We start from the raw sequence: 16,482 nt of genomic DNA on the forward strand, positions 1-16,482 counted from the left end.
TGTTATTTTAGTATTACCTGGTAAAATACAATAAGGGAGGTAACTGTTACATTGTAAACAAACAACAACAACAACTTGGCTGTAACACTTTTCTACTTCTACTTGTTATTCCCGAACAATCAATCCTGACTATGATTGGGAGGCGCTGTCAAGAAAACTGTGTTAAAGCGGGTATATACGATCTTGTCAAATATTTATTGATTAATATAAAATGTGTAAAAAACTTATTATACATATATTGCAATATAAACTAAAATAAAAGTTAAGAAGAACATGTGTCGAAAAATGCTAAATAAGCCAGATATTTAATTCTGAAATCGAAAAAGGCTGTACAGCCGAATTCACCAGCATGTATATCATGCATGTACGATGTGAATCTAAATTTAGTTTAACGGTTCATTTGAAATTCCTGCAGCGATATCGATTCATACGACACATGAACACTTACTAAAAAGACGAATGCATCGGTTATTGTAGGAAAATAATTACGAATTATCTTCGTCACAATCGGCTCGGGGCGCTAATTTGTATTTGCTGTATTTTATAAAATTCGCCTTAAATGTATCATTTTTCTTGCATATTGTGTGTTATTATAACATATTTTGATCAATATTTTACAATTCAGCACATATAAAAATCGTATATACCCGCTTTAAGAATAAAATATTAGTGCAGATTAACAGATAAAAGTTCAAAGATAAAAGTGTGCAAGATTAAAAACATAGTAGGGTGGCTAAACTGTAACTGTCACCAGCCTATCTTTGAAGATATCTAGGCTGGGACTGGACTTGACCTGGTATGGGAGACTATTCCAAAGTCTTAGGGTTCTCGGGAAAAAGGAGTTTAGGTGGTACTGTGTACGGGAATGGGGGATCAGGAAGTTCAAGTTTCGGGTAGGGGTGAGATGGTCATGGTCAACGTAAACAAGGTGGTACTGAATTTTATAGAGGAGGATGAGGGAGGTTTGGAGTCTGCGGCTTTCTAGGGTGGGCCAACCAAGCTCATTTAGCATATGAGTAACGCTACTCTGGAAGCTATAGTTGCTACAAACATATCTAGCCGCAGCTCTTTGGACACTTTCGATGTTGTAAGTTAGACTTTTGTGCCAAGGGTGCCAAATTACAGAGCAGTATTCTAGTAGGGGTCTAACATATGTGAAGTAGGCTGTGGTTTTGATTTTCTTATTTTGAGTTTTGATGTTTCTCTGAATAAATCTTAGGGAATTTTTTGCCTTGGAGGTTGTGTTGTTTATGTGATGTATCCAGTTTAGGTCTTTTGAGATGGTTACTCCAAGGTACTTCGCAGTATCGGCGGATTTTAGGATTTTATCATGTAGGGTGTAATTGAAGATAGTGGGGTTCTTTTTGCGTGTGATCCTAAGTACCTCACACTTATCTGGTTTGAACTCCATAGCCCAGTCCCGCTCCCAGCCTTCAAGTCTCAGTAAGTCCTCTTGTAGTCGGTTTGCGTCTGTCTGTCCCTTAATTGTTAGGTAAACTATTGTGTCATCCGCAAATAACCTTGTTTTACTTTTGACGGTTTCTGGCAGGTCATTAATGTATACCAGAAACAGGCAGGGTCCGACAACAGAACCCTGGGGGACACCGGATAACACGGGCAAATTGTCAGAGATTTGACCTTCAATCGCAACCCTTTGGCTACGGTTGCTCAGGAATGACCTAATCCATGAGGAGACATTGCAGTCAACCCCCATGTTATTTAACTTGTGTATTAACTTGTGATGGTCGACTTTGGCGAAGGCCTTTGAAAAATCCATCACAATGACGTCAGTCTGTTGTCGACTGTCTAAGTTGTCAAGGACTTCTTGGAAAAAACTCAGCAGCTGAGTTTCGCAACTACGTTTAGACCGGAAACCACGTTGGAAGGACTGAGGATATCATGATTATCAAAGAAAGGCATCATATTTGAGACAATGATATGCTCCATAAGTTTGGAAGAGATGCAAGTGAGGGATATTGGTCTGTAATTGTTGGCGTCAGATTTTTTACCCTTTTTGTATACTGGAGCTATGGTTGCGTTCTTCCAATCATCGGGCACAATACCTGTTTCTAACGATAACCTGAATATGTGAGTGAGGATGGGGGCTATTTCACTGTGGAGTTCTTTGAGGGCCCTTGGTGAAATTTGGTCTGGACCTTGAGCTTTATTGGGGTTTAGGCCTGCCGGGAGTTTGTCAACGCCGTCAACCGTTATTGTAATAGGGGGCATACTGTGAGAGGGTGGGTTTAGTACACTTTTGCACATTTGCTTTAGGCTCAATGGTTGTGGTCGGGAGAAGACAGACTCAAACTGTTTGTTGAGAATGTTTGCCTTGTCCTTTGCATTTGTAAAAGTGTGACCTTCAAACTTAAGGGGTGCTACTCCACAGTTTTCAGATTTGTTATGCTTTACAAAGCTGTAGAATTTTTTGTTTTGATCTGGTTGGGAATCTCCTGAGAAGATAACAGACTTTTACTACGACCAGTATGAGTTACGTATTTTTCGTTGGATGATCGCCTTTAGGGTCTAAAAGTGGGGATTTGACTGGGGGGCTCATTTTTCTTTTTAAGTCTAGCATACATGTTGTCCCGTTTACGTATTTGTCTAAGTATGTCCAGAAGTTTATTGGTTTGTTTAATAATATAATTATAATACTTACACCTGTGTATATTTTTTTTTTATTTGTTTGAACCCATTGAAGTTGTTTTTGTGTAAACATTAAGGATAACAATTGAATATAACTGTTTTATTTATGAAACGAAATTTTACGATTTGTACTAAACTTAATTCGTACCAAATTTCATTTATTTTACATAATTATTGTAAATAACATTGATACAGATTGTCGTACCTTTTGATTGAAATTTTGTATATTTTATCGATTACACAGTCACTAACGAACTATGAGTGAAGACCTGAATGAGTATGGTTCTAACGGAACTGATGGCAGTGATGCAGTTATAGAGGTACAGACACTGGCAAGCAAGGGTAAAGCAAGGATTATTTGAGAAAATCGTTTTATAAATAGTTTAACAATTTGTATAAGTGCTATGTTTTAAAAGCAATACAATTTATGTAATATATTTTTTTGGAAGGTATATTTATTTTATATTCTTTAAAAGATATATGATTATTAATTTAATTAAATGAGCAAATAAGATATTGATTTGATCATAACATTAAAACATATATAAGGCATATTTTAGATGATAGGAAATTATTTAACGCATTGACCTGTTTGTGTTTGACATGAAACAATAACTTGTTTGTATATTAAATAAAATATCATGCACATTTTCATATTGTTTAAAGTAACTATATACAATGTACAACTAATAACTATAAAAAAATACATGTGTTTTAATACATTTATTACAATGTTATTATACGTTTTTTAAATAAAGATTTCAGATTCGGACGAAACTTTGCCGCCATCTGACAAAGAAACACAGCCACCTCTGGAGGAATGGGGTCAGGAAGTTGAATGGTCCCAGTCACCATTAGGATATTTTGTAAGTCATGATGAAGGTAAACATGTTAAAAAGTGTCAAGTAACAGGAATACATTTTTATGCCCCTGAAGGTGGGCATCTAGTGATTGCATTTCTGTCTGTATGTCCTTCTGATACTTTTTCAAATGTCTGTGCTTTGAGGTTATATTTTACTTTTTACATAGAATGTCAATGGAAGGAGTAGAAGATTGCAGATTGTAAGCCATCATCCAAGTTATAAGACTACATCAATGTTCACTTCATTTTCATCAACACACAGCAATAACATCAGTATTGTGGTCTCATTGGAGCAATTAAGCACTGAAATGGATAAACATTTGTTACATTCACATGATATAAATGCCTTTTTCATTCTTTCTAACTATCATCAACAAACGTTACACTAAAAGTTCAATTTGTTAAATAATGCAAAATAAGGTTATGGTTGTTTTTCAATGTCATTGTTTGCAAATACATGTATTTGGTAGTCATATAGTATTGCTTATACATATTTCATCTCTATCATTATCCCCACGTTTTTCGGAGAAAAAGTGGGGATATTGAGGTGATGTGCGTCTGTCCGTCCGTCCTGGCCACCTGCTCCTCCTACACTATTAGCACTAGAACCTTGAAACTTACATACATGGTAGCTATGAGCATATATGCGACGGTGACAGTGACGGAATTTTGATCTGACCCCTAGGTCAAAAGTTATGGGGGTTGGGGCGGGGCCGGGTCAGAGATTTTCACTCATTTTTTTATGTTATTTTACATTAACTTCTTCATTTCGGCACTGATTTACTTCATACTGATACTGAGCCTCTCTTATGACAATACGGTCAATCTCAACTATGCATGGCCCCATTACCAACCCTGGGGCGCCCCGCCCACATAGGCCACGCCCACCCAAATTTGCCTTTTACTATAATTTCTTCATTTCTACACCGATTCACTTCTAATTGATACTGAACCTCTCTTATGACAATACAGTCAATCTCAACTATGCATGGCCCCATTACCAACCCTGGGGCGCCCCTGGGTCAAACATGCGGCGTGGGGATACGCGTCGCCTTTGCCGCGCCATTTCTAGTAATTTCTATGTTTTCAAGTGTAGTTATACTTATATAAAACTTGTAAAATTCTGCAGTTTTATAAGTATATTACTTAAACAACATTGTTCACAACTGCACAAATCTCTGAACAAATCTCTTTAGGTAAATTAAGCAATTTGCAGATTTGCTATACAGTATACCAGACACCTGTAAAATAAATTAATTTGGGTTCTTATAATTTAATTGACAACAATAATAACATTGTACGCGAACACAATTATTACCTTAATCAGATAACACATGTTATTTACACAAAGTGTTTGTATTACAACACATTTAAAAACGCTTATGGTACTCATTATGTTGAATATATGCATATGCTTTTAGAAACCGCCACCATCTGTTTCAATGTGTAATATTGTGAAAACATGGTTTTTATCTGTTTTTTGCGGATTTTAGAAATTTGATTGTTATAAATTCATTAAAAGCAATATTATTGCATATAACATATTATTTATTAATAACTTTGGTAAAAGAATATACAAATACATGAAGGCAGATATTGCTGATCTCTACGAGGTATTGCTGATCTCTACGGTAATCATTATAGTTTCCCGATATCACATACATATATCTAGATATGAATTATGGGATCTGTTAAGATCCTTTCTTGTAAAACGGTTTCAGCTCAATTACTAAGTTGAATGAAACAAAAAGAGCTAATTCATTAAAAAGTGATCATTGAAAATGTGAAACTTTATATCATGGATAATAAATTATAATGACTTGATAATGGTTTGATGGCTGGATTCAAGGTCTATATGATAAGTGTAATGAATAATACACAACTGGTTTTAGCCCAATAAATTGAGATTTATTAATGGTATTATAATCGCACTTTGCGTCGCACATGGTGTTTGTTTTGCAATTCAAAATTACTGCAGTAAAAATATTGTTTCCGCTCAATAGCTTAACACACGAATATATATTGTCTATTTTAATTGTCAATGCATTATTGGTTCAAAATATTATCTATTGTTTTACAAGTATAGCTTTACATATTCATTGAAGGTACCAATTTGTCACTTTAAATGACTTTGTAGTTTGAAATTCAAATTAAAAAGAAATGTCAGCATACAAAAGGCAGCCATAAGCGTATAAGCACATTGTTCTTCAATAGGTTTATCATAAAAAACAATCAGTGTTTCTTTGTTCCTGTCATTGATAAAACAAAGAAATGAACTTGGTGAGGGTTGATACGCCTCAAATAGACTAAACATAATATCCCTCCGTAGTGAATTCCATTCAGCTTAATCGTCATGCAAGCTCAATAGGAGATATTTTATACCTATTGAAATGTTACTAAAATAGAAATAACTTTAATGTTACATATCATTTCGTTTAGTTTAAAATTACAAATTTATTCTGTGTACGTATGCTAACCATGATATCTATTTTCTGCACTACTGTTCACTAGTATTGCAATAGGTTTTGAAAACAATGAATACATTTTGATAACAAAAACAACATGAAAAACTAGAACACTTAAAGTTCTTGAGCATATATAAGTTATATTCCACCTGCATTTTTTAGTAATGCATTATTTGCAGTAAACATGGATTGTTACATGTATTCTTGTAAAATTGCAAATTTTATGGTAGCGCACCCGTAATGATTCGACGCGATTTCTTCGAAAATTGAAGAGCCAGATTAAAGTTGCCGTGGCCGAGTGGTTAAGGCCATAGAATTAAAATCTTTTGGGATTTTCCCGCGCAGGTTCGAATCCTGCCGACAACTCATACTTTTTGCGATGCGTTTTATTTCTTTTCTAACGTAATTTGAATTAATATAGCATATAAGCTATGTTTATTATCCCCACGTTTTTCGGAGAAAAAGTGGGGATATTGTGGTGATGTGCGTCTGTCCGTCCGTCCTGGCCACCTGCTTCTCCTACACTATTAGCACTAGAACCTTGAAACTTACATACATAAAAGCTGTGAACATATGTGCGACGGTGACATTGACGGAATTTTGATCTGACCCCTGGGTCAAAAGTTATGGGACATGGGGCGGGGCCGGGTCAGAGATTTTCACTCATTTTTTTTTATGTTATTTTACGTTAACTTCTTCATTTCTGCACCGATTTACTTCAAATTGATACTGAGCCTCTCTTATGACAATACGGTAAATCTCAACTATGCGTGGCCCCATTACCAACCCTAGGACGCCCCGGCAACAAAGGCCACGCCCACCCAAAATTGCCTTTTACTATAATTTCTTCATTTCTACACCGATTCACTTCAAATTGATACTGAACCTCTCTTATGACAATACGGTCAATCTCAGCTATGCATGGCCCCATTACCAACCCTAGGGCATCCCGCCCACATAGGCCACGCCCACATAGGCCACGTCCACCCAAAATTGCCTTTTACTATAATTTCTTCATTTCTACACCGATTCACTTCAAATTGATACTGAACCTCCTTTATGACAATACGGTCAATCTCAGCTATGCATGGCCCCATTACCAACCCTAGGGCACCCCGCCCACATAGGCCACGCCCACATAGGCCACGTCCACCCAAAATTGCCTTTTACTATAATTTCTTCATTTCTACACCGATTCACTTCAAATTGATACTGAACCTCGCTCATGACAATACAGTTAATCTCAACTATGCATGGCCCCATAACCAACCCTGGGGCGCCCCGCCCACATAGGCCACGCCCACCCAAAATTGCCTTTTACTATAATTTCTTCATTTCTACACCGATTCACTTCAAATTGATATTGAATCTCTTTTATGACAATACAGTCAATCTCAACTATGCACGGCCCCATTACCAAACCTGGGGCGCCCCTGGGTCAAACATGCGGCATGGGGATACGCGTCGGTCTCTGCCGCGCCATTTCTAGTTGCATTTAAATTATATTTAGATGAATCTAAAGGTATTGAATGTTTATTTTATTTTCAATTTTTGTCATCATAATTAATGCAGCAGTTCTGTGGGATAAAGTAAAACCATGTATTATTTAATTGTTATCGCTATTTCAGGATTATTATTTTTATATTCCATTCTATGGTGATCGGAGACTAAGAAGTCAGTGTAGACAAATGAGGTATTATTGATATATTTAGTGTATATTATTTACATTAGTATTTTCACAGTCCCAACTTTCATATTATGTACAAAGATATTTTAAACAAAGAATTATATGAGCCTCAGTCTGGGAAAATCAGCTTTATGCATAAAGTGTCCTCCCAGATTAGCCTGTGCATAAAATGTCCTACCATATTCGCCTGTGGAGTCCGCAAAGGCTCATCAGGCACAACAATTTCTACCAAAACTGGATTTTTGTTAAGGGGAGAGATCTTTAAGCGAAAAATACAATAAAAGCAGAAAGCGTCTTCCCTGATAGCATGTGCTATTTATTGTACATATATAACCATTTGAAAAAATGGTTTTTCATAAAATGTCATATAAATTAACTTTCATGTCATGAAATTACATTGTGCAGGTATAATAAATTAAATACTCATAACACATTATGCACTTTAAATTATTATATTATAACATTATATTTTCTTAATGAGGTATTTTTTTGCAAAAAAGACACAGAATTTTTCATTATTATCATAAAAAAATATGCATTTCAATTCATTACAGCGTGCAATCCAGGAGGGGGAAGTTCTAAACAACTCGTATACAGCACTGTTGCAGCCAACCATGTTTCCTTCTCTGTGTGAAATGTTTAATATATGTAAAATATGTTAATGCAATCTTTAATTCTGTCATATAAACAAATGTATAGTACTTTTTAATGTGGGGTAAGATTTTTTTTCAAAAATGTATATCCATTTATTACCTACCCTGAATTTTGCAATTTTTATTCTATATTTAAACATTTACTCTTTAACATATAGGGTACAAAGTGTATATTTTCTGATTAGTATTCACTAATTATTTAAGAAAATGTATAATTTACCATTGATTATGGAAACATTTAAAATATGTGTTGTTTGTAGTCTACAGAAATGAAACGCAGCAGACCCCGGACCCGCCCATTTTCCAGTAAACAAGGGAAATTACTGGACAACAGGGTACCCTACATCGACCCATGGTATAATAATCAAAAGGCCGGTGAAAGAAACTACGAACACTGCTTACCGTGAACTGCCTTCCTCTTAATTCACAATTATTCAACACTACCCGCTCATCGACGGATTCATTGTGTGTTGTTGTTGTTGTTTAGGCTAGATTGCACTCTACCGATACGCAGTTGTTTACCACTATCGACAAAGCGGGGGTTTGGGGGCGGTAGCTCCCGATACTAAGGAAATATAAAGGATAAAAAGGATTATCAGGTGTTGCGTTAGGTGTTAGGTATTGGGCGCTTAGCAACGATACAATTTTATACGCTTTTTCATTCTTTTTTACGTACCGGTAACGTGCAATCGTCCCGTTTTTTATTCCCATCGTAATATTTATACATATATCACAGTGTGTCGTCATACATGTGTTAATCATCTCCATGTCGTCTGCTAAAATGTCTTAAGATTTGTGTTTTAAGTTTTTTTTTCCAAGTTATCTAAAGGAATTATTGTTAAATCGTCAAACTGCTTGGAACCTGACCAGATCCCAGTAAAGGCTATAATGATTGACCTCAGCAGTTAGTTATCAGTTTGTCTACGGCAGTTTAGATGTGTCGTTATTTTATGCATTTAAACATACATGTTGCTTAATTAATTAGTACAATGTCCGATAATGTAGACCTTACGATTGTGTCTATCTGGTTTAAAGCCTGGTGTAACCAAGCTGAACGATCAGCGGTTCTAGGGAAATGTCCGATCGTGCTTGGAATTATATCCTCCGAAAGAGACAATATATGACAATAATAATATCACAGGAATTAGCCTATATAGTCTATAGAGACTTTATATCGGGGGGGTCGATTTTTATTATTTAGCCATTACATTAACTTTATGAATAGAATTTCAAACTACTGCATCAATATACATGTACTGTTTAGTGGCTATAAACGCTTTGTTAGACAGGATATACTCTATATGTTGATGATGCATTATTTACACGAATACGAGTACTAGTATGTTCGCAAAGTATTAGCGTGTATAGTAATCATTAAAGCTGTGGTGATATTTACTAAGGGTGTTCGTTATTATTTAATTAAAAATAACTATATCATTTCCCAGTCACTAATCATCTAATTCGTGACATATCATAAGGTAAGTTAATACAGTCAAGTAATATGTGCCAAGCCGGAGTGGTCTATGAAGACATCCATGTGACTAGCGGCGGAAGGTCGGTGGTTCTAGTAGACTACCAAGATCGCAGCCAGTCCGAGTCCGAAAGTTGGGCGATTGGGTGCTGGACGTTTCGTGCCACTACCAGTTCGTGCCACTGATATTTGTGTAGGAGGGCATTGGACGTTTCGTACCACTGATAATACATAGGCGGATAGGTGTGAATAATACCGTATAGGTGTGAAATCATAACAGGAAACTTTCCTACCTTTGATTGTAACATCGGTTCAATGGGAAAACAACAATGTTTTTTTTCAAGATTGTTTAAGAGTCAATTTAAATGCTTCATATAATACCTGTGAAAATCAGGCACCCATATAAGAAAATGAGGCCTCTCTTGTCTAAAAAGACCCCCCCCCCCAAATTAAGTCATAGAGTGTTAAAAATCTCAAAACAGTTGTTTATTGTTTAAATACTGTGTTTGTAATATTTTAAAGCTCTAGTTACCACAAAAGTTTTTATATATATATATGAAATGAAAAGTGTTCATAAATTTGATACATTGCTTCATTGGAATTATTTAATTATAATGCTATTTTGTGACTTCAATTAGAAATACAAAAATATAAGATTAAATTGTGTTTATTATGTCTGTCTGTCTCGCCCAAAACTTTAACCTTGCTCATAAAATGACACTTTTTGGACCTGGTTTTCCAAACTTTACATGTTCATGCATCTGATTGAGATCTATTCATATGCAAACCAGTTATGAGACATCAGTTATAAGTCACAAGGTCAAGGCTAACACATACATAAGCATTTGTTGCATGCATCTTGGTTTGTTTTTAAAGTATGTTTATGTGTGTAGTAATAAGTTATAATATTTAAAGGTATACCGGCGGAGTAATAAAAGACCAGTTGAGTGCTAAAAACTGTACTATAGAAAAATATATGGATTAATAAATAATGGTAAGATGTAGTGCTGGAAGGAGATTGGTAATATTTTAAACATTTGTTCTATGTTTAATGTGTATTAATGCTGTGATTTTGCATTTCAGATAATTGTCAAGTTGGACTCCTGGGTCCTAAAAAGCACAGGAGCTCTGCACAGTCATTGGCAAAGAGGCTACGGCGGATACTTTTATATATTTAAATTATTTTCACATTATTGTGATCCTTTTATTGTTAAATGTTTAATACCATTATATGTTATTTACCAAGAATATAACTTGATATCTTGTATTGTTTTCCATTTCTTTACCATTTTCATCCCAGAGGTACTGGTTTATGTTATTTTTTTTATACTTTTATTACATTATTTTTAGCTCGGCTGTTTTCGGAGAAACCCCAAGGTATTGTCATAGCCAGCTCGTCGTGTCGTCCGCCGAAGGCGTCGTGCTAAAACCTTTACATTGGCTCTTAAATCAAAGTGCTTCCACCTACAACTTTGAAACTTCATATGTAGCTGCACCTTGATGAGTTCTCCACGCCACATCCATTTTTGGGTCACTAGGTCAAAGGTCAAGGTCACTGTGACATCTTAAAAAATCATGTTATTTACCAAGAGGGTAACTTGAAATCTAGTATTGTTTTACATTTCTTTAGCAAATTTATTCCAGAAGTACTGGTTTATGTTATAATTTGTATTGATACTTTATATATACATTATTGTGATCCTATTATTAGCAAATGCATTCCAGAGGTACTTGTTTATGTTCAGTGTTTGTTATTTTTATATATTCATATATATTATGTTCTGTATTGTTTAGGACCTTAGTTATAAAAAAAAATTCTAGTCATCCATAAAATGTTCTAGTCATAAACATATATGTCATAATTTCATACATTTTTAATTATTGTGATTCTATTGTAAATGTTATCATATTATGTTAAATCTAAAGAAGGTATCTTGACTATATCAATAAATTGCTTTTATTTAGTATTTGTGTTTGTTTAATATAACCAAGAATATTAAGGAATCCATTTCAAATCAAAACATAAATACTTTCCGACAGATTTATTGGTCTTGACACACACCCTATACTGTTTATAAATTGTCAGACAGTTGTTAAACTGAAACAAACGAAGCCATCCGATGTTTATTTATTACATGCATCATTTGTTTTGACAGTCAAAATAAGTTTTGAGATGCTCCCTGTCCTACATCTTCTAAATAGTCCGAGTGATCCGAAATTACCGCACTCGATTCAGAACTAGTCGACTTTATGCAAAGAAATACGTTCAAATGGGCATCAGAAATGTGTTGGTAAGTAATAATAAATTAATATGGCCTGAAAGATTAAATATTTTGCTTTAACAATCCAAGTATTTTGAAAGCAATTGCTTTCTTTTCAAAATATTAACACCATTATTTACGCTAGTGATCCGGAACTACCTGACCGATTGTATACATATGGCAGTAATGTGGTGACGGCAAGGTATATATATACTGGTGGAAGTGCCGTCACTGTATATAAACCATGCTTAATTTCAAGAACATGTTGATCATATTTATTATAAGAAGCTACAAGTCAGTCGTTAAAGAAACTTTTTTTTTTGCTTCCCAACCTTGTGTATCACAATACTCAATATTTTACTTGTAATAAAGTGTTGCATAATATGGGAACACCTTCAGAGGGCAGTGGAGAATTGTGTCAGCTCAAAACATATTTTTTCGGATCATCAAGCAAAATGGTGATAATATTTATTGTCATAATATCTCAGTCAATGTTCAATACCCAGACACATAGCTTGCAGAAATTCTTATGTATGGTCCTTGAATGCTTAAAAATGGTATAATTTACATAGTCTGCTCTCCAATTGTTTCTGAGGTCTTGTAGGAATAATAACTCGACCCAATTTGGTTATGAACCAGATCACTTGAAGCACTTCTCAATTACGGCCTTTAAATTGTCAAAATATGGTTTAATTTACATTGTCCTCTCAATTAACGTCAAAAGTTTACATCCGATCATCATAAAACTTTGGTGTAATGTTTGTACTTGATGTTTGTACCAAGTTTGATATAAAACGCCGGATCAATAAAAGAAAATTAGAACAAATCGCTCTTGAATGTTTAACAAAATGTGACTTCTTGTTCACAACGTTTAATTAAAGCCATACAGGCAAACGCCCAGCACCCACCTTCGCCATGGCGGCCATGTTTTTCCAAGGACCGCAACCATTGTCGAAATCGGTCGAGATATATCCTAAGCAAAAATATTCTGAGCAAGGTCCATGAGGATTGGACAATAACTGTGAGTCTATAGAAGATTTAATTATAGCGATCTAAGGAGCTGCCACGCCATGCTTTCAAGATACTAGAACCATATTTCAAATACTCTTTTGAGCAAGTTTAATGAAGATTGAACAAAACGTGACTGCACAATGTTTTACTTTAGCCATATAGAGAAAACTGTCCAACCCTGAAGACAATTTTGTTAATGGATCGGAACTCAGCCGGGATATAAGAACAAATGCTATGGGTAATTACCATGATGAATTGAAAAAAAAACGACTTCTAGATTGTTCCCAAGGATTCCCTTAAGCAATAAAAGGAAAAGTGCCCGGTCGCCATGTTTTTCAACAGAACGTAACCATTTATGATTCAATTGCCAGCTCTCAAATATTTTAAGCCTATCATCATTGAACTTACATTCTGTGCAAAAATTTAACAACAGATAAATACAAGCTTAAGATATAATGTTACCCAGAACTTTAAACCAAAGACCTATAGAATGTTATCTATAGGTCTTTGTTTAAACAGACGTATTAAGTGACCATTTGGTACTATCATTAATTTTTTATAATTTAAATAAATAGAACGATATTGCATTAAGTTTGTTGTTCTACCAGCTAAAACTTATAACGTAATCAGCTTAAAGACTGACAAACAAAGACCGACAAACGTAATTTGAACTTAGAACAGGCCAGTCAATATATAACAAGCTTTACAATTGTACCATGTTATATTATTTAAAACGCCACGTTTAACACACAATCAATCCACTATTTATTTATCATTTGTTCTTCCATGTGAAACTCTTTTGTCCCTTCTTGAAAGCCTTGTTTCTCATGCTTTGAAATAAAAAAAAAATTATAGACACTAAATAACAATTGTACCAAACACAACATAAATTCTATAATACATTCAAATTGGAAATTATATAAAAATAATGATATAATCTAATGAAAATAACAACAGTTTCATGTTTAACAAGAAATGTGTTTGTCAGAAAAACTATGTCCCCTTCTGCGCCACTTTTTTTTACCTTTGACCTTGAAGGATGATCTTAAACTTGACCTTTCACCACTCAAAATGTGCGGCTCAATGATATATGCATGCCAAATATCAAGTTGCTATCTTCAATATTGCAAAAGTATTCATAAAATTAACGATTTTGGCCACATATATTTGACCTCTGACCTTGAAGGATGACCTTGACCTTGACCTTTTATCACTCAAAATGTGCAGCTTCATGAGATACATATGCATGCCAAATATCAAGTTGTCATCTACAATATTGCAAAAGTTATTGCAAATGTTAAAGTTGGCGCAAACCAACAGACCAACCAACCAACCAACAGACAGGGCAAAAACAATAGGTCCCCCACTATAGTGGGTGGGGGACATAAACATATAATACACCAATGAAAATAGATGAAACATAACAGCACTTTTAGTCTGTGTTGCATTTTAAGTTTTTAACTTTAGTGTAGTGTGTTTGTCTATTCATTCAAATAAAAGAAATCTTATTGATGAGTGCACACATATTTTCCCAACACAAGAGAACCAATTATAAAGACCTGGGATGACATGTGTGTTAAATAATGACAAATATTCAATACAAAACTGGAATATACTCAATCCACAAATTAATTTTACCTAAACTTTACATACGTTTGAATGTGAATATTTTGGAACGTATGAATATATTTGAGTGAACTCTTCTGTTTGTTGCACAAGTTTATTTGTTACCATCTACAGATCTTCACTAGCAAATATTAGAAGAATGATTTAACTATTTCCATATTGTATGTGTCTTAACCGTAACTGTGACAGTTTGGCATGACGTTAATGGCAGTAATTTTAGTAACTTATTTGTTTATTTAATTCATGCTATTTTAACGCAATTTACATGTTACAAATAAATGACAAAACATGTGTTTATTTAACTCAAAATATATGTTATGTTTACCTTTCCCTTTCCTGTGTCTTTACTGTGTGGATTATAGAAGGCACCACCCTTTGCCTTTTTGCAAGAATCTGAAAAATAGGAAAGATATATCTGTAAAGTGGGGGAGAGAAATTTATCAAATATGGGAGAGAAGTCTGAATCAGCATTATATTTTTTTTTCAAATGTCTTACTAGAGCCTGAGAAATAGAGGGATTTTAAAACACAATCTTTGACAGCATTACATTTTAAATTTCACATTTCTTACTCTGTGTATAATAGGCAAAATGTGAAAACAACACATGTTCATTTTCATATGAATTCAAATGTAAAATACATATGAATTGTCATCTCAGTTATCGCCATTTACACATACAGTGTGATATCTTTACACATTGTTAAGTTTTGCAGAATACAAAATTTGCAAATGCAGGTACCTAGTCTGAAATAAGTAGTTCAAAGTAATAGATTACTAGAATTTCTAACCATGTAGGGCTGCTTTGTAATTTACTCACATACATTTAAATAGTGATACGCTGCAAAAACAATCACTCATCTTAATTTTCAATGTTTGTGTTTAATTTAGTTTAAACCTATTTATTTTTGGCTCAAATGCAACAATCCTCCGGCTTAAAGAAACGCTCTTGAGTCAGTTTCCTGGGCCTATAACCATACTTGGTGCCTTTGTGAAAGATCTTGAGAACGTTCCCCCAGTGGGGATTAAACCCCTGACCTCCTGATCACTAAGTAGACACCATATCCATTACGCCAAGGTGAATGATTGTGTTTAATTAGGCTTAGAAATAAAATTGCTTTGAATATAATCACTCATTTGCCTATTTGGTGAAAAGTCAAGCCTCAACTGCAAGACTAACATACCTTCTATAAGACTCTTTGCACCCTGTGTATAGTCGTATGGTTTAAACTCTTCCTTAACAATCTCCACATCACTACCACTACTACTGACAATTTCAATAGTAACGGAAGAAGTAAAAGCTTTCTCTTGTTTCTTTCCTCCATTTTTACTTTGGTTCTTATTCTTTTCCTGTTGCTTCATTTTATCTTTATCCCCGTTTCCAGTCTCTGGCTTTTTTAACTTTGAATGTGAACCACTGGTTCCTGATTTATCAGACTTCTTCAACTGTTCACTCTTGTATTGCTTTAATGTTTTATTAAGTTTTTTAGCCTGTTCTACAACCACTGGTTTTTCATCCTCTGGGTTCTCTCCAAGAGCAAGCTCACTTTCTTCTTGTAATTTTCGGATGTTTGACAAATGTTCCTGAACACTCTGTATGATGTCGATATCTCTATTCCTGTTTTTCTTCTTCTTGGACTTTGATGGCATCTACAAAGGAGACAATAATACATGATGTGTGAAATATTGTTGAATATCAGCAAAAGTTACTTAAACAGATATTAAAAGGAGAGGAAACTAAAACCTTTAACAAGAATTAACTCTGATAATAGTACAAAAGTTCAATTGAACATCTGTAATAGT

The 16,482-nt window shown here is 34.5% G+C and overlaps 1 non-coding gene across 1 annotated transcript; it reads left to right on the top strand.

Annotated features, from left to right (window-relative positions):
- The first annotated feature begins 6,257 nt into the window (after window positions 1-6,257).
- Trnal-uaa (transfer RNA leucine (anticodon UAA)) lies at window positions 6,258-6,339 on the top strand. The gene has a single exon. It is a non-coding gene; the product is annotated as a tRNA-Leu (tRNA).
- The last annotated feature ends 10,143 nt before the right edge of the window (window positions 6,340-16,482 follow it).

This window comes from Dreissena polymorpha, chromosome 5 (genome assembly GCF_020536995.1).
Source record: "Dreissena polymorpha isolate Duluth1 chromosome 5, UMN_Dpol_1.0, whole genome shotgun sequence".
Taxonomy (NCBI): domain Eukaryota; kingdom Metazoa; phylum Mollusca; class Bivalvia; order Myida; family Dreissenidae; genus Dreissena; species Dreissena polymorpha.